General features: G+C 40.5%; 1 long non-coding RNA gene across 1 annotated transcript in view; it reads left to right on the top strand.

Annotated features, from left to right (window-relative positions):
* The first annotated feature begins 4989 nt into the window (after positions 1 to 4989).
* The window catches only part of LOC138688307 (uncharacterized), a 78508-nt gene continuing 63676 nt past the window's right edge, over positions 4990 to 19821 (top strand). Inside the window, exon 1 of the long non-coding RNA XR_011327338.1 lies at positions 4990 to 5262. This is a non-coding gene — a long non-coding RNA (uncharacterized lncRNA). The remainder of the gene's footprint in view (positions 5263 to 19821) is intronic.

The raw sequence follows: 19821 nt of genomic DNA, 5'->3' as shown, positions 1-19821 counted from the left end.
TACAGGGAAGAGAACAGCAGGATGCTTTCTGTGGCCTCAGCCCCACCAAGTCATTCCTGGGGCCTAGCTTGAAAGCAAGCTATATTGCTTGCTGTAAAAAAGGCAGATACTGTACAAAAGCCATTGCTCACTTATGAAAAAGTCTAGCCTATTCTGGCATGGATTTGCTCATCCAGAAAAGAATTAACTTGCTGCGATTGGGCGGGCTGCCTAGTTGTAGTAGGACATTATCTGCTCTATATACTGAAGTCTCCAAAGCAATGAAGAATCTGGCCCTTATGCAGCAGAGCACTCCAGTAACATGAGACTAGACTAAGACTTACACCTGCTGATCTTCAGCCTTGGTGTCAGCCCTGCTATATGACAGTATCAGTTTATATGCGTGAAGGTGTATACCCAGAGCCATATTCAGAACACCTGATCATGTTTAACTTTCTTTGGTTTCCTGTCTTCTTCCAGCCGGGATCCACTAACTATATAGCGATTGCCCTCAGTTGTTCATTGTGCTCATGAAGTTGTGTGCCTGTATTTATCTTAGGTGCCATCATAAGCGGCCTGCATATGGTCTGTGTGTATGGGCTGGTCTTAAAATTTTGCAACAACACTGTAATGACTAATTTATAGTAATTGCCCCTCACACAGTAAAAAAGCAAACAAACTAGAAAAATTGTGGAGGTAATTGGCAATTGATAGAATAGACTGGAGAAATGGGAGGAAAAACTTACTAATATCTGAAAATCCAGATGGAGGATTTCAGATGTTTGCCTTCATTTGAATACTGCATGGATAGGAATTCAGCACTGAGACTCCTCAAACTAAAAGTGAAGATGTTGAGAGGAGACAATACCCATTCAGAAACAGCAAAGATAGTGCTCTGTGAGAAGAAGGAAAGCTCTGGGAGTGTAAAATCCCAGCTAAAAACAATGCTGCCATCAAAGAAATGAGCACATCTGGTGTAGCTTCTTGAGACCCAGCAGTAATCCTGAGTGACCAGTTTGTATTGGGAGAAGACAACAATGAAACAAAAGAGTTATGTTTGGAGAAGACTGTGGTCTGCAAACTGCAGTACAAAAGCTTTTCTCACCATCTACCTTTGAGGACTGTGCACCAGAGAAGAGCCCCGCCAATCTTCTGAAGTCAAACTGGTGCTTTCCACGCTACCCTGTGCTACCCTGGCACCTTGCAGAAAGATAAAGGTAAGCTGGTGAGACACCTTCTGCCTCTTTCTCTTATTGAAGCAGTTCTTTCTCCCTCAGATGACTAGTTCTCATGGCAAGTAACTAAATTCAGGAGGGAAGGGGAGCTTCAGCTCCTAGATTGCTGATGGAGAGTTAGATTTGTGTTTCACTAACATAATTTTTTTGCTCTCATCTTCAGGTACCAGGAGAAGAAATGAGCAAACTCCTCTGACACTGGTTTTCACCATGACAGTAATTTGAGTAGAAGCAGCTTTGCCTGCAAATAAATAAATAAATATGATATGAAAAGCTTCGGATGGAGCTGCCATGTTCATTCTTGTTTCTAAAGCCCCCACAGGCCATGTCACATATGTGGGTCATGAGGTCTATCGATTATGTGTCAGACCCTTAGGTGTCAGTAATCAATAACACTAACCTGCAGAAAATGCAGCAGAGATTTGCTAAACCAACTCTTCACATTGTTCTTTTTCTTGTATTTAAGTTTTCTATGCCTCACTAAAAATAACTGAATGCATACCAGCAAAGGCAGGGGAGACAAAAACATCATTTGGCTGCCAACTCATTTACTGTCCATTTTCATCTGATTCTGCATGGTTCTTGGTGAGAAGACAGGATGAGGAGGGGCAAGACAGGAAAGGATATTTCCAATTGAATGGCTTCTGAGAAGTAGAAATGAAAGTGATTGAGTTGGGAGGACCTAAACATTTTGACCCCGACAGCTTATTAATATTTAACAAGGTGCCAGATTTTTCTTTGACACTGGAAATTGTTGCGACTGTCTGTCTCCAGCAGACTGAGTCTGCTTTCTTAGTCCGCCATATCTAATGTACCTGTTTCCAGTCATGAATAGTCCGTATTTACAAATGCTTTCCTTTATTTGTTATTTCTGAGAATAAAGAAGGTAGTTTGGCAGATTAAGTTGTGAATTTTTTCATTTAGACTTCATATCGCTTTATGTTCTCAATGGGTCACTGAGCAGACTGTGGTTTTCTTGTGTTGATTGTGGTTTTTAGAATCATTCCTCAAATAACTTTTAACAAAACACTTATTTGCCTGTTTAGTTTGCAGGTTGCTTGTGAGCTGTTCACTGTGTTACATCTTTTAAATGCAAGCCGCTCTGATGAGATAAATATCACAATTTGGAATTTGTATTCTTATTTTTGCTTGTATTAATGCAATACTTCAAGATGGTATATGAAACTGGGATCCTATTGGGGGTAGGAGAAAAGTCTACGCCATAAAGATAATGCAGCATCGAACGAGCAACACTCAATAGAGGAGATGAAGTGTAGGAGAAAATAATATCTTTATGTATTATTTAGGTGGTCTGCATCCCCAGTCTTTTGGTTCCTGTCTCTGTCTCTCTGCATTATCTAGGTGGATTAGCTTCCTAATGTAGATGCAGAGACCTAAGTGACTTTTCCAAGGTCGCATAGAAAGTTTGTGGCAGAGCTGGATATTGAATCAGTTTACCAAATCTCATTCCAGTGTCCTGAATATGTTTTTTAAAAAAAAGACTTTCAAACATCCAAAAGCATTTATCTTTCTGTACTCCCAATTAAATCAGCAAAAAATTAAAAAATTCCCTTTGCTAAAGAGTTAGTTTTGTGTTAAATTGACAGAGAGGATCCCTAGATTAGAGAGCTGTTGGGTTTGGCTTTAGGAATTTCCAGTCAAGACCATGAATTCTCAATGCTATTTTTGTGAATGCTCCACAACATGGGTGTAAACTTTGAGTTTCAGTGTTTAGGGTTTTCTCGTGGAGATACTTGTCCGTCTACTTCAGTAATTATTTCATTGCATCCCAAGACCGATGTGAAGGAACTTCTGTCTTTTTGGCTTGTTTGAAGAGTAGTCCAGAATACCTTTTAAAATATTTTACTGCTCCAGCTGCTCTGTAAAGTCTGATTCTGATAATTCATCTGTTCCCCTTAATAGAACTAGGCAAACATTTGGTAATTTGAGTTTACAATGTGAATTTATGCCTTGCCATTGGGGAATTGGCTTCCATTTTTGCATTTAGAAAGTTTTAAAATGAAACCTGAAAATATTTTTCCCTTTCTTTACAGTGTTTACATTGCAAAGCACCCTGTTGCTGCCTTGAGCTTTCTGCATTGTGTAAAATCACTCATTTCAATGATAATCCACTTACAACTGTGCTCAGTTACGCACTTGTGCTGTGAGTTGCCAAGTATTTGCCTAGTTTCAGAGGATAAAACCTATTTGGAAAAATTGGGTAAAAAGTGAATGCTAGGAGGGGTAAACCTGGAGGGAAAGGCTACCGGGGAGGAGGAAGGCTTGAAGTTGAGAACAGAGGTACTGGAAGACAGATGGACATAAAGAAGAAACATGGTAAATGCTGAAAAGGCAGAGGATCATGAAAGAAAAAAAAAATCAAGAAAAGAAAATATGAAAGCAGTGTGGCTTGGTGGATGAGGTCTGGTCTAGCAGACGGAAGAAAAGATTTATGCCCAGCTTTGCATGTGAACTTCTGGGTGACCGTGGACCATTTGTATTGCCTCTTTGTCCTCAGTTTCACCTTCTGTAAAATAGGTCCTGTGGTACTCACCTTCCTCTGAGATGCATGGATGGAAAAGGCTAGACAAGAGCTACAGTAACACTGGTTATTCTGATTTATCATTTTTCCTTTGCTAAGCCAGCATTTAGCCAATGGCACTCTGTCCTTTCACTTGTAGGAGAACTAAAAACCTAAAGAAAGAAAAACACACTCTCTTTCGGGAAAGGAGGGAGGCTTTTAATTATTTAAGCATCTCCTTTTCATGTTGCTTCTGGTTTTTTAATCGTTATCATTATAGTTGTTAAGGCTATAGGCTCTACATAAATCATTTAAATAAATAATAAATAAGTCGTATCATTAAGTAATACGCTGGTATTATTTATGGCTGTAGGGAGAGGGTAAGAATACTGTGGATAAGATTGTGTTTAAAATGAAAAGAAGCCTTTGTTAGGCTCATGATTTTAAACACTGCCTTCTGGAATTAAGGCATGAGCTTTTGGAAACTGTCCTGGGAGGTGGATTTGCTCTGAAAGAACTAGCCACCAAATTGACTGTCTCTGATTCTGCTGTCCATTGGGCACATCACGTGTCCCACAGCGTGGCCCCTGCTGAACACAGTCCTGTCTTGCAGACCTCTTGTTCCTCTTGTTCTTGATGTTTTTTCTTAAGAAGGACCAAAGGTTTCACATCAGGCAGCACTCGGCATTGTGGTGTTTTGAATGGCAATGCTGTCCTGGGCAGACACTACGGTGTTGTCAGGTTTTACAACTGCTCAGGTCCTACGGCAGCACACGTAGAACATTGCCTCCAAGTTATTCCTTTGCCTAAGAGGATAAGGGCTTGATATTTACTGGGCTGCTCTGAAAGTCTTTTCTCACAGCTTTACCACTGAAATCCTCTCTCGTGCAGTAAAAGCAGAAACAGTCATTTCAAGTTGGAATGTATATTTTTATAATATGTATTTGTAAACAAAGTTAGGAAGGTATCACTTCAAAATCTTATTTCTGAAGTGAAAAATAAAATTAATTTAATTTTAAATACGTGGTAGTTATTAACTTTTATTTTTGCTCTGAATTTTTGTTTGTCTGAATTTTCCATACAATTTGAGTATTTGAAAGAAGAAATTTGTCCCAGCTAGTCTTGCTTGTGGCTCATCGTTCCAAGTGGCTGGGGAAACATCAGTTCTGTAATTTGGTAAAAATAAGCAAGACAATTATAGAAGAATTATCAGTGGGTGATGAGAAGTATAATTTTATCAGTTATTATGTTTTTGTGCAGGGTGATAAATATCTTTACCGAACTGGTACCTATAAATGCTTAACTTTTTCAGGAGGACTTCTTAAACTCAGATGAGTCACGTGATCCTTGGGACCTGCCCTGAACACGGCCACGCTGCCGTGCGTGGGAAAACCAGTGCATGGCAATGGTGCCGTTCCACACTGCATCGAAGAGCCAAGTCTGCAGTGAAGCCTTGCAATGCCTTGTGTGCAGTAGGACAAGACACAGAGCCAGTCAGCATCCCTGCGAGGCTGGTCAGTTGCACAGGTAAAACTTTGGGTGCCTTTTAGTCTTGACAGAGAAGACCAGGGGAAGGAACTGGGCCAGGTGCTGGTTGCTCTGGAGAGTTTGAGATAGAAGTAGAGCAGAAAGAGAAGGGAGAGCAGGAGGAGGCCTTTGCCACTTTGGGGTGGGCCATAGCACAGCTCCTATTGCTGGGAAACACTTTCCTGCTTCTCTAAGGTGTTACAGCCTTATTTTTTGACCTTCTCCTCAACCCCAAAAGTCACAATTACAGGTTGTTCCCATGCTGCTGCCTACTTTTTCTGTACCTTAGGCCAGCTTTGGTGGGAATCATACCCTTTCGTCTCTGGAAGCAATGGGTTTTCTCTTCCTAGGAAATATTAAATTTCACAGACTGGATTTTCACAGTATACAGAGACTCAGAGACACAGACAGCAAAAATATATGAGGCTGACTTGCATGTTGCCTCCACCCTTGAGAGAAACACATGGTGTTTAAACCCACAGCAAACTCCCACCATTACATGCTGTGTTTTAATATCACGTGGTGAAACCCAGCTTTTCAAAACCATGTAGTGCTGCTGTAAGGGGTGTCCTGGATTAGCAGGAAGTGAGCAGCAGTGGTACTTGTTACTAAGCAGGTAGTTAGCTATATGATCTGTGAATCCTTTATCCCTAAGCAGGTCCTTTATTCCTAAGCAGAGATTCAGTTTTACTTTCTGAGGTGCTATGTTCCACAGGTAGTTATTTGCCTGTGTCGTGAATGCCTTGCAGAGTTCGGGATAGAATGGATGATGGATTATTGTCATAACTTCACTGAACTGAACTCATTGACAGTGATCTTGTTTATGCCTCATTTATGCAGTGCATGCCATTTTCACAGGAATCTTCAAAAAACCAACCAAACAAAAAATTGCATTTCAGATTCAAATTCCAAGCACCTGCTTGAAGTTCTAGAGTAACTATGTTGTAGGACTTACCTTCTCCTATATAACTGAGGAGTGTAGTTTTCCATTGGCAAGTCCTTTCGTAAGGATGTATAAACACAATTTTTTGGCCTTTGCTTTTGAATCAGCTAGGTGGACCTGGCTCCAGTGAGGTGGAAAAACTCTGAAGTTTCTTCTCCCCTGGGGCAGGATCCATCCAACTCATTGCCAGTGAGAAATACCACCAAGTCAGCATGACTAACATTCGGAAACTTACTGCTGTCCTTACCCATAGTGCAAGTCCCCAGCTGGGACTTCAGCTCACTGCACTTAAAGGCAGAGGTTCAGTGCACTAAAGCAGTTAGTGCATTTAGCCAGCACACTTTCTGATCCCCTCACCCAGTCCCACCAATCACTGATGTAGTTTCCTCGTGCTTATTCTAAATTGGCTTTAATTTTCTTTTAAATAATTCTGAAGTGTGACTTTTTCAGTACAAGACTGGGAACTATGACTAATTATAAAATCATTACATGATTAAACTCAATTAACTTCAAATAACCCTTGAAATTTGCTTAATGTCAGCCCTTGGCCCTGCTTGAACCAATAAATATTGCTCACCTTTTGTAATGGGTATAAAAAGAGGTTGTTGCAGAGCATGATTGTTCAGAGTCAGCTGAGCCAGAGAATGGCCTTACAGAACAGGGTTAAACTGGTTCCAGAGAGTTGAATACTGCCACATCAAGAAGGGGAGCAGAGTCTTCTGCTCCTAACTGGGACATTTTTTTCCCCCAATATTTTTTCTTTCAAGTAATAAAGCTTCAAAAATTCTTTTCAGCCTTCCATTCAATGGTCCCAATCTGCTTTGCAAATGCTAATAAGGGTTAAACCTCCCAAATCCACCAAAGCATGGGAAAGTACTGTCATCCCCATTTAGACAAGGGATACCGAGGCATAGATGAGTGAAGTGAATTGCACAAGGATCAGTGGCAGGAGCAAAATCCTAAGAGTTGTGACGTCCTGTTTTACATTTTAGCTAAAGCTGTTTCTCACGTAACACTGCAAGTTTCATATAGCTGTAGGAGAGAAAGGGTCTCTCTTCTCAATTATTGGGCACATCTGGTTGTTGGGTTTTTTTGGTGGGGTTTCGCTTTTTTTTTTCACTTTATGAAGCCATCTCTGGATCCAGTCTGTCTTACAGCTAGATCCTGGCAAGAGAGCTGGCAAAAGTGTGCAGAAGAATCCCAGCAGCTATATTTCTATGTTCAGTTCCGGTGAGGACAGAAGGGGATGTCATTATCGCTACTGTTCCTGGCAATCTGCTCGGATTGGGAAACTGGAGCGGACAGTAGCATTGTTCTCTCTGAAGGTAGATGATGAATAGAATTTTTCCAATAGGTAATTAGATGGGCATGGTAACTAGGCAGTCATAAAGATGCCTGATCATCTACTCACAAATGTCCCTTGTATGGTGTGCTGGCCATGAAATGTTCTCAGAATTTTATTGACTTCCAGCCCTTCTCCATGAAAAATCTCAGCATTCTTGCTGGGTCCTGCCTGAAAATGGATGTAGAGGCCCCTTGGGGAAAAGATTTCATCATCCCCCCCCGCCCTTTTTCATTTCTTCTGTTTTCTTTTTCCTGGAGACAGCACATAGCTCTGCAGTTGCTATTGAAAGAATAGTATTTGGGAACTGGCTCTTAAGGAACAGTTGATTAATGCACCTATGTGCAATAAAGCAGTGTATTTGGTCTTCAGATTTTTGAACACTTAAATTTTTTTTGTCTGTTTATGATGAATGTGAGTGGATCATCGGTGTGCACTATTAAGAGAGTCTCCTTTTTCTTTTCATTGCTGGAACTCGTGTAGCTCTTTATACTCTTGAAGGACATCACATGAGGTCTCAACTCATTTATTAAACAATAGAAGTAGTGAGAGAGAGAGAGACAGGATGTAAACACTCATCCCTAAACATAAGCGTTTATATCCCCAGCTTGCTGTTTGAGTCTGGTTTCATGACTGGGAGTGCCCTCGGGTCATCATTGAGCAGCTTGTTCGACTGTGACTTCTGAATGATGAATGTCTCCACTTAAATTACAGATCACTTCCCCATAACAAAAATCACCACTATTATTGGCCTCTGCGGGGGCACCAAAGGGTGACCAGGCAGTGGTGGAGGGCTTCACCTGCTACAGCACTGCTCTCTCCCTGACAGTAAATGGAGATTTGTCAGCAGTCTGTCCTGTAGGACGTGCATTGGGGAAGTTTGGCTCAGCACTTGCTGTTCTGTCTTTTTACTTATAGACAGAGTTTTCCTGTCTGTGGTACTGCCCGTCAGATTAGTTAGGGTCAAAAGCTGAATACTTGGATTTTTGACCTTTGAATGAACCTCACAAAAAATAAAGACAAGGAATTCAGTTCTCCAGTGCACTGTCCAGTACTTGAGGATGGATTTGAACATCAAAGGATGGGTCATTCAGAAAGACAGAGACACAGTTGTGTTCTTGAAATCAGAAGAGTGTATAAATTCCCCTTATCTCTTTGGGGGAAAAACCTCCCCCATGGATCTAGCTCATGCTTGCTGTTTGTGTTGTGTTGCTCCTTTTGCCATGACCAGTCCTGATAAAAACAATTTAAAAGAAACAAATTGGGGTCCAAGATGGCTCAGAAGTGAAGGGACCATTATGTATAATTACTTGCATTAAAACGGTTTCTGGACTGGAATTAGTTTGGGAATGTCTGTCCCCTTGTTTAGATAAACAAAAATCTAGTTGTCATAGCAGACTGCCTGCTCATTGTCTACCTGCTGGGGGCAAAGCAAAGTCCTGTTTTCCCCTCAAAAATGAGCAAGTGTAGGAGAAGCAGCAATGGTGGGCATGCAGTAAAAGGTTGGGCCATTCTAGAGCGTGCTGCAGCCAGTGCAGAGTTGAGGCAAACATTTGGCAGCAATTTCCTCCTAGCAGCCTGTGGACCTCCTCTTGCGTTGGTCAGTCAAGAGCCAGTTGCAGTGGTAATGCATCCCTGCTGCCCCCAGCAGATTGATTTTGACCCTTAACTTCTCCTTCCACCTGCTAATTACTTGATCATGTTCTCTCCCAATGTTCTTTCCACATGGTGGTGGCCTGGTTATGTCATTCTCCCATTCTGCTGCTGCCCTCTCCACCTTTTGGCTATTTGTTCTTAAAACCCTTTCCTCCTCACTGCCTTCCTCCTCTTCATGCCCATCCCAAAGTTTGTCATTAATATCCAAAAATATTTGGATATTTTGGATATCCCAAATTTTTTTGATTTTGCTGACTCTTAGCAGTCTGGTCTCTAATGCCTACTGGTTGGTGGCAGTGGGGTGTGTGTGTGTGAAAATCAGGGTTTTCCCTTTTAATTTGTGCTTTGTTGCTGCTGGTTTGACCTTTAATCAGGTGTCTGGCTGTTGTTTGCTTGCTGATGTTTTTTACAGAATGGTCCCTTGTAAATATATACAGAAAGGGCAGGAGAGTAACTGGAGATTGTAGACCACTCTTTTATGTCCTGGGAGCCTATTAAAGACGGTTTCCAGTTTATCCATCCATCTCTTTGTCAAGTTGCCTCCTGTGTCCATCCACTTGTGCATTTATTTAGTGGTGATACCAGCTGCTGTATCATCCTCTAGGATTATAACAGTGTGTTTCAGAATAAAGCCAGAGATGCAAAGTGCGCTGAACCCATTATAAAAAAATAAAAGGGCTTTCCTTGATGGCATTTAGCTCAATAAACACAGTTTGTCAGAGATGTCTTTATCTCCCTACATTTAAGCGATTAAATGTTGGTAAAAATAGCTTCAGAAATAAAACATGAAGAGAGCTTCTGGCAAAGCCCTGTCCAGTTTAATTCATACATTAAATATTTGCTAGTAGGGTCAAAAGCTGAATGCTTAGATATTTTGCCCTTTGAATGAACCTAGCTAAAATAAAGACAAGGAAATCGGTTCTGCAGAAGCCATCTCCAGAATACTAGGATCAATTTAAACATCAAAGGATGGAGAGATCATACAGATGGACAGCCATATTATTCTGCACAATTAATACTCGGAGAGGTGTTCTCTGAATTCTAAATCTTGTGCAGGGAAGATAATATTAAAATTTCAGAGTTTTAATTATGTAAAACACAGTCCTTGATGCTTAGCTCCTGAAAACCGGAGCAGTTTATTTTGCATTAATGAATGTAGAAAACATCCCCCAGTCTGAATCTCTGCATTGATGCAATCTTTTTACAGTCAAATTAGCATTTATATTTCTAAAGGTAATTTTTAGACAACACAATAAATAAATGATATGCCGATAACCTCCAGATGGATAAAGGGGTGCTCATATGGCATTTACAATGCAAATTGGCAGAAGATTACATAATGGTCAGGTCTGTTGATCTTGGGCAGCAGTGAGCAGGGAGGGCTGAGCGGCGTTCTGGGTCTAGTGCCGGGCTTCACACCCCTGCAAACTCCTCATGTCCTGGTAGAAATGACTTGCTCGGCCAGGCGTTAGCTACAGGGCACAGCAAGTTTGCGTGGAGGGCAGGATCTCTCGTGACTTTAGGTATGCTAGCAGGATCTGTATCTCAGACTGCTAGGTTCAAAATGCACTGTCAGTATAACAGTGTAGAGTTAAATTCTGGAAAAGTTTCTCCAAATTGAAGCTTTGGGGTTGAGCCCTTTGATTCTGAAGTCCTAAGAAGAAGGGAGAGAGCAACAGCCAATTGCTCTGAGGAACTGGAGCTGAAATTTGCCTGAAGTCTGCTGTAAGTCTGTATATCTCCACATAGACTGTGAGTTACACTTGTTCTTTGGGTTTCAATAGTAGCTTTAATCTGGTTTATTAATTTCTCTATATGCCTTAGTTTAATAAGACACTGACCAGGATTTCAGGATTGAGGTCAATGACTTTTGTAGTTCAGAAGTATCATTTTAGGTTTGGGATTTTTTTGATGGCTACTGAAACTTCACTTCTAACTTGAATTTTCTTTAGGCACCTAAATAAGTGTCCTCATTTTTGTTACGTGATTTCAAGAGCTCCTGTGCTTTTAAAGACCTTACCATGACTTGTTAAAATACCTAACTTAAGTATCAGTCTTTTGAAAATCTTAGCCATGATTATTTTCTCACTGTTATCTCCAAAATCCCCTTGTTTGTTTTTTAAGTAGAGGACTGTATTGCTTCATGTGGATTTTACCATACTGTTTAGTTTTGGATGGTAAATGGCATTAAGAATGGATTAAAATAAACAAAATAAGGCCCAAGGACTTGATCTTTGTCCACTGAAAAAAAGGAGAATTTTGTCATTTACTTCCATTGAATCTATCAGAGAAATTCTGCGTGGTGAAGTACACAGTATCTGCTTAGCTTGGCTCATGTGGTAGTCAATGGAGTGACTTGACTTCAGAAGCAGAGTGTTGCCTTGCTGTACGTAATTAACATTACAAGGCTGTAGATTCTGCATATGAAAATCCAGGCTATTGTAAATTGTGGTTTCCTTGCCAACCATATCTCAGCTCTCGCACTTCTGTAGTTGTCTCTATGATGCTTTGTGCAGTATTATTACCCCTTACCTAATACTAGAGCTGAATGGATCTGCAAAATCTAGCTATTATTCTTTCCATTTGAACTACATTAAGATGAAAATAAAAATAAAATCTAAGATGTTTCACTTCCTGAGTAATTCTATTCTGGAAACATTAAAATAAACAGACTTGACATTGGGAATGTTTCAAAAAGACATTTTTTTTGGCAAATGCTCGTAGCTAATGAATTTGCATTCATAAATGTAAGCATTTATATCAGAATCATGATTAAAGCATTAAAATTGACTCTTCTGCCAAACTGTAGGTCACATAGCTTGAATTTCATGTTTTGAAAATTTCATACTTGGAGCAAACCGCTTGCCAGCAAATTACAGACCAAGACTTATTCCCAAGAAGTACTTTCTGGTGAAGTTCAAATAATGAATATATGTTTGTGTCTGTGGAGAGGGAGGAAGCTGATTTTGCTGGTACTGTTTTTCACTGAACATTATTTGGGCAAGTGGCCATAGAGAAAGCTTTCTTGAATTTCTTCTTGTTTCTCTTTGATTTGTCCCCAGAAGATATTGATCTGGCTGGATCTGTGGCTGTGGGCAGGGTTCATTGGTTCTCAACAAATTTTTGCATGCTCTTGGCAGCATTTTCTGAATTGGAGATATCTATTCAAAATGCTAGTAATAGCTGCAAGTAGTGTCATAGTGAATGTACTTATAGTCTATGCTTAAGGTATAAGCAAGACCTTAGTCCTGCTCTTCCCTTTTTGAGACAATTGTTTGCATTGCTTGTTTCCATGTTATTTTGAACTATTATGTAGATTGGGAGATAAATCTTGTTTCTTCTTGATCAAGGTTACTTTGCACATGGAAGACCTCTCTAATCCAATTTATGCCTTTCCCGCATGATCCCCTGAGATGCAAATGTGAAGTCATGCCTAGGAATGAGTGGAATATGGCAGTCTCCCTCCCTCATGGTAATGTGGTACCACTTCAGGAGTGTAGTGCAATTGCACCTTAAAGCTCGAGGAAAGAGAGCAGGATCTTGCACCATCCATCCCGTGGTGGAAGTTACCATGTTTTATTTTTATAAGTGGCTGTACTGCTATAAACAAAAGGTAATCAGGCCAGAACCACAACAGCTGTAATTTGGTGGCTTTGCTATCTTCAGTGCAACAGTGCTGTGGATCCTGCTCAGTGACCTCCACCTGGCTACGTGTCCTCTCCATATGTGCCCTCGTGATGTTCATACTTAACATTTACAGCCAGGCTAACTGGAGTGTCTAAGGTGTGATTTGATCCATTGCCCTTAATTGCAAGACTTGGATGTTATTCTGCTTTCCTTGTCAAACCAGAGATCCTCTCTGTTCTGATTCCTTCACAATCCAGACTTGATAAAATAAGAGGTTTGGCCAGCTTTTGGAGCCAGATTAGTTCCTAGATTGCAGTGCAGCACTTTAGTCGGGTGGGTGCAAAGGAGAGGATAGTGTGTTGTCCTGTGAGGACAGGGGCAAGGAGGGAGAGGTTGGAATACCTTAGGCTGGTTCTGCTGCCAAAAGCAATGCATTGTCAAATTATGGCCTAATTTTCTTACCTAGGGTGTGTTTAAAGAGGGATTAGCATCAGGAACAGGCCATTAAGCAATTGAAACTCTAATAGAAAAAACATAACCTTATCACAGATTTTTTTTAAAAAACCCTTGGAAAATAGCTCAAATATAAGGTTAATTGGAGCCAGAAATGTCAAACTAATGTAGCAATTTACCCTGGGAGACTGCCCTGGCCTTTGAGTATAGCAATAGTACAGACTACTGAGTAAGATAGTAAAGAAATATAATAGGATTTTATGTAGTCCCCTGTCATATTAAACGTTCTTTGCAATTAATTTCTTGTTGCAATGTTATTTTCACTGACCTATTTTTTTTTGACCTCCTACAATCTTTAAGCTACCAAAGTAGGGCATACGGGAATTCACATTTCTTAAAAAAAAAATTGAAAAAAATCTTAACTTAAACCACCATCAATGTACACATTGCAGTGTAGACTGATACTAACTCAAAGCAGTATAAAAATGCCATTGGCTTATTCTAGAATAGCCTTTAGTCTATAAGCTGTACTGATCCATTCAGGAAAATGCTGCTTTTGAACAGCTTCTTCAGAAACAAGTGGGAGTTTTCTTGGACTGAGAGCTTGAGGATGTCTGCCCTGTGAATGAAACATGATAGGTGGTCTTCTTTTCCTCCTGGTTGCTGGCTCCATTTCTTCTACTCCTAACTGAACATCAGACCAAGATAGCTTGGTATTGTGATCTGGTCTGATTAATCCAAAACTGCTGGACTTAAAATTAGCAATGATAAAATCCCAAAGTTGTGGAATAGCCAGGGAATTCTGGTAGGTTCCAGCTGTTCCGACTCTAACTGAATCCCTTTCCACATGAGCTGGATACATAATCCATTTTCACTTTTTAATCAAACATTACTGAAGTGATGTGCTCTGTGTATTTTTATACAGCTTCCACAGTTTACTACAGAAGTGGCTGTATTTCTCTGGAGGTCTAATGTTTCCTGAAAGCATCTCTGTCTGAAAGTGTGAGTGGGTAGGATAGTCAAATTCCAAAATAGATCACTCTGGGGGAGTATGAAACGTCCATCACAGAGACAGATAAATGTCTGCTAGAAACAATCAGGTGGTTTGGGAGGGAAGGGGGGTGACATGATCTCTGGAAGTCCCTTCCACTCCTGTTTTTCTATCATTCAAAAAGATAGAAAATGCTACCCCAGGAGAGTACACCTGGTGTCCAGTCTTGCAGTCAAGGTGACCAGCTCAAAGGAGAGAGAACAATACAGGCAATAAAACTTTCTGATCTTGAGTAAGAACTCTTAACATAAGCCCAAGTGTTTTCCAGGCAAGTGTCCTTAATGTTTTTCCCTGTGGTAGTAAGGATTTTATTTTTTTTAAAGTGGAGCTGGAACCAAATATCATTGAATCAAAGAAGCCAGCATTAATCAAAGCACATCAAAGAGGTTCCTCATCAGTTGCCTGGAGCAACAGAATCTACAGCATATCATCTTTCTTATGCTAAGCTGGAGGAATTCAGAGAAGAGAATTTTGTCTGTTTGCTCTCAAATGAACACAGAAATAGTGTTTTCAAGGTTTCTTTAATAGTTCAGTGAACTGGTCCATTTAGCCGTCGTAATTTCTAAGTCCCAGACTTACATTTCCCAGGAATGTTTTTCATGTGAAAATCAGTCAAACCGACCTTTAAAACTAAATAGGTGGTGGGTTGCCTCTCTTGACAAAGTTATAGAAGTGCTTCCTACTCTTACATTGTCTCTTTCTGTTCCGTCTCTCTCTTGGACAATAAAATGGTACCCCTAAGGCCCCTCCTTGCCTTGCTACAGCTGCATTTCATTCTTAGCTAATAGTACTTGGAGGGAGCAATCAACTCAGCTGGATAAACAAATACAGTTCCCTCTTCAAGTAAAAAACCCTCCCCTCAGATCAATATTTTCTAGTGTTCCCCAATACAGAAATTAGTGGTGCTTGTATTTACTATCTATTTCCAGAAGACCCATTTTTTACCTAAAAACTTATAGATGCTCAGTACAGCCAAGTGATTACTCAGGTGTAGAAAGGCCTGAATTTTAGATCTCAGCCAGATTGATTCTTACACTTGCTTGAGCAGTTGATAAAATGCTCACCAGCAAAACCTCTTTGTCCAGCCTAGGGATTTTCAGGGCAGCATTGATAGATACCCAGACCTTTCATATTGATTGCATTTGCCAGAAGTAAAATCCAACAACACACGAGCATTGTGATCAACCTGCAGTAATGCTGAGGCTGGAGCTGTGTTTTTATGGTTTTCTAGGTCACATGTTGTGCACCTCCTTACTAATGAGTCCCAGAGCATTTTCCAGAATGTGTACCCATGGGCTGAGTCTCGTACCCCAGCTCAGGTCTGGAACGTGTTGGCAATTCAGCATGGGCGACACTTTGCTCTGGTTGTTAAAAGAGGAAGTGAAGAACAGAAGTTTCCCAACTGAAACTGCAGGGGGAATTTTAGTGCAGTAGAATGTAATTATCCAAACTGGAAAATGGCCAGGATCCTAGAGTTAATAATACCCTCTGCTCTTGCAAAAAGTGCCATAGGATCTTTTATGATGGCTAGTGGTCAGCAGGCTTCACCTCACATCGCAAAGATATCTATTAAACAGATCAGATAAGTGGATCAGAAGTGTAGGTATTTCAGTCTTTCATGTAACACAAATATTTCTGGATGGCCTCTGGCTGCAGCCTTCAGGTTCAGGAGGGAATTGAGTTAAACAGCCAGGGAAGAGACATTAGTCTTAATGAAAATGATCCCATTAAAGGCAAATGACAAGCAATTGGTGAAGAACAGCTGAGATGTACACTGAAGTACCCATAAGGTAATATTTGGGTACATCAAATCACCAGTCCTCTTCCTTGACCATCAGCATCATGTAGTTTGGAGGAATGGAATAGAAAAGGTTAACAGCATCCTTTGTATGATAGGGTCAGCTCCTGTGGAAATCTGTATTATGAATTTACCCTGATTTCTGTAATAGTGGAAGCTATGTGCAAATGAATTGGGAAATGGGTGTAAGTGGCAAGATTACATTGTGTTAATTAGCCTGGCACTGATGAACTGTACAAAGCCTGGGAACTTCCACAGCAGGAAAGCAAGCACATCACAGAGAATCCCTTTCGTCACAACTGACTTGTGCCATGGGACTTCAATTAAAAACCAGACCAGGCCACTTTTAATCGCTTTAATGAGAAATTTTTTTTTTTAAATCTTTGTTAAACTGTCTGTCTACTTTTCTACAGTGCAGCCCATCATGATGGTAGCTGAGGTTCTAATTATCTGTCTTGGCTCCTTTTTCTGAGCACAAGGTTTGTTATTCTATACTGCACCTGGCACCATAGGCTCTGATGTTTGGGATCAGTGGGCATTACTATACTACCAGCTATAATAAAGAGTAGAAGGCCAATGATCCTGTCTGTCTGTTGTTAAAATGAAGAAAGACTTGCACAGTTCTTCCCCTTGGTACATCCCAGTACATTGGTACTTACACCATAACAGTATTATCTCAGGGAATATAAGTCTGCTACAGGATATTGCCACTTTAACCACCTGAACTGCCTTTTAGTTCCAGTTTCAACTCGGTGTCAAAAATATTACCCCTCTTTAAGATTAATTTGTGACAAAATGTCATATTAATACAGCTATATTTCCCAGGGGATAAATACAGCCTTTTGAAGAGCAGCCATGGCAGAGTGCTATATAGGACTATAGAGAATTATCAACAGGCTTTTGCTTTAGCAAATGTCATGCTACCAGAAGAATGGTGTAGTTTGCAGGTAAGTATGGTGTACGGACAGTTTTATTGTAAGAGTGAGGTTATGATATTTTCTTCCTATTAATCCATATCTCATCCCTAATTATATTAGCACCTCCCAATGACACCTGATTAAGAATGTGAGGATAAAACTGTCAGTTACCTATAAATCCATCAGCATTGTATCATGTTTATTTTTGGCATCTTAGCTATTTTGGGAGGCTGATGTCTACTTTGAGGTTTGTGCATCGTTGGTAGAATTACTTCTGATTTACATCAATGGGTGTGCAATCACAGTTGAGCCCTATGTGATGCTGAGGAGTTTACCTGTAAGGGGCTAAATCCAGCACCAGTTGTAAGCAACTGTAATTCCAGTGAAACCAATAACAGCTGCACCTGCATGTGCTAAGGCTGACTTTGGAACAGTTTATCAGGTATTCTCTTTGTACTGAAGTAGGATAAACTTTGTATTTCATTGCACCTTCGGTACCTGTAGTACACCTTGGATATGTCTGAGCTATTGAAACCAAACTTCTTAACAGCCCTCAGATGTAAAGAAAGGGAAGATGAAAAAAAGTCCTAAAACTAATTTCTTGCCTCACAGCATTCCACCAAGATGACTCAGAAAATGACAAGGGAACCAAACTGCAAATTAGGCTCTAGTGTTTGTTGAAGACATTTGCCACCGGTAAAAATGAGTTATTGAAACAGTAAAGCTGAGGATTTCAGAGGAAATTTGATTGACAACAATAATTACAGCTATTCTTGTTCCTATAAGAAATACAGTGCAGGCTAGCCATAATAAATGTATGAAAATGATATTCTGAATCTGAGCAGAAGTAAATGTAGGTCCAAACAGTTTAAGTGTCTTCTGTACAAATTTCTGTGCATTTTTATGTGTTAAAAGTAACAGTAGTTACCAGGTAGGTGTGTAAATTTTCTTTATGTGACTAGTCGGCTAATCATGGAATGTTTTCTAAATAAACCTCTGTGAATAAAGGCTGTCTTTAGTGTTCAGTCCAGTGGAACACTTTGGGTTTGGTACCCACGCCAGGCTGTGTGGCAGCAGGGTCAGGCTGGGGGTTCTGCAGAGCAGATGCAGTTCATGGGACACTTTCATCTGATCTTTGTGTCCTGTCTCTGGAGGAGATGCCCAATGATTGTCTGAGCCACATCCAGATGGCTGCCAGAGTGGTCAAATGATTTCTGTTGTACCTGAGGACTACCCCGTGCTCAGCCTGAATTTCCACAATATTCCTCATAGGCAAAGAGGAGATGAGTTGAAGCACATGGTCTTCTGTATCTGCATGCAGCTTGGTGCCTCAGGTGGGGAACCTGAGGAGGAGCTCTAAAACTAGGAGCTCGTCTTTTTGGTTAACCAGGCTTACTCACATCTGACATGTATGTGTTACCAAACATCAGGCTTTGCTACACGGTGCCTTAGAACAGGGATGGGTGCAAAAGTGTCGGGAGTACTTGAGTCTTAGATACTCTTTCTTATGTGTCTGTATGACCTAATGCTATGGTGGACTAATGTATGAGAATATAAAACAATGAATGTTTTGTAGCCAGTAACTTTTGGTTGTGTCTCACTAACTTGATGTCTGCCTTCTATTTCCTTCTCCTGCTGTTGCAGTTATGCTTGTTACCAAAAGACCCTGTATCCCTCCCAACTCTCTCACATAGTGAAGGCAGGCTTGTAGGTGTGCTCTGCTAGCAAGTGGTTCCAATTGCTCCGCTAGATGTTTCTGCTGTGAGAAGATCACTTCCCCTCTTCCCAGTCCTGGTCTGAGATCTGGATTCATTTTATGACAACAGGCAAAGTGTGGAAGAAGGCAGCACTGCAGCTAACCCTTCTTACAAGGCCACAGCAGTGCCAAGAAAGTGACTGTAGACTAGTGGTTGGTTTTATTGGACCTGTTAGATCATGTCGCTGGGAGTTGTTCAGTAGAGTTAACATTAACAGGGAAAGGGAAAATAAGAAGTCAGTCAATCCACAAGTGCCGAGAAAGAGTTAAATTAATGGGGGAAAAGGAAAAAAATTCTTAATACTGGAGAAAGATTATGCTGGCTTACTTATCAGGTTCATGCTGAGCCCAGTCGTAATTGGAATGTACCCTTTGTAAAGTTTATTGGGTCCTGGGGCAGCTTGTTACTGAACCGGTCAATTAATCTATTTTTTTTTTTTAATGAGTTAGGGGATTTCCTTTTGTGGAAAATCACCAGGAAACCTGACCAAATGCCCACAGCTTGGGGAAAGCATGGCCTGAACATATAGAAAACCCTTCCTCCACAATTAGGAGAGGAAATAGACACCTCCCCTTATGGGCAGCATATTTGACCAATCCAGGGACTAAATAGATGGGATTTCACCATTGACTTGCAGGTTGTCGAGGGAGGATCACCATGAAACAAGATTACTTGAATGCAGCTTGGTGTTGAAGGAAATAAAACTGTTGAGTCTCCCTGCTGAGAGACAAATGATTTCCATTTAAAAACCTGTTTGTTCCATGCTGTAACTCCCAATGTAGCAATAATTAATGATATCAGAAGGTTACGAAAGACATTCTGTTGTGCTTGCTCTGTTCTGGGCATGAAATTGGATTAACATGAAGATAAACTTAGACTTTAAATCTGTTGAGGAAATCAGTAATTATGTCAAAATTCACAAATATTAATCTGTTTAAGTGTGGCAGGATACTGTTCGTCTATCAGCAAAACATCCTACCTTGTCAGAATTCTGTTGAAAGGTTAATTTCTTAAA

The sequence above is a fragment of the Haliaeetus albicilla genome, chromosome 12 (assembly GCF_947461875.1).
Source record: "Haliaeetus albicilla chromosome 12, bHalAlb1.1, whole genome shotgun sequence".
In the NCBI taxonomy this organism is placed as follows: Eukaryota; Metazoa; Chordata; class Aves; order Accipitriformes; family Accipitridae; genus Haliaeetus; species Haliaeetus albicilla.
Note: the sequence above shows the minus strand (reverse complement) of the source record. Positions and strands in the feature narration are given on the sequence as shown.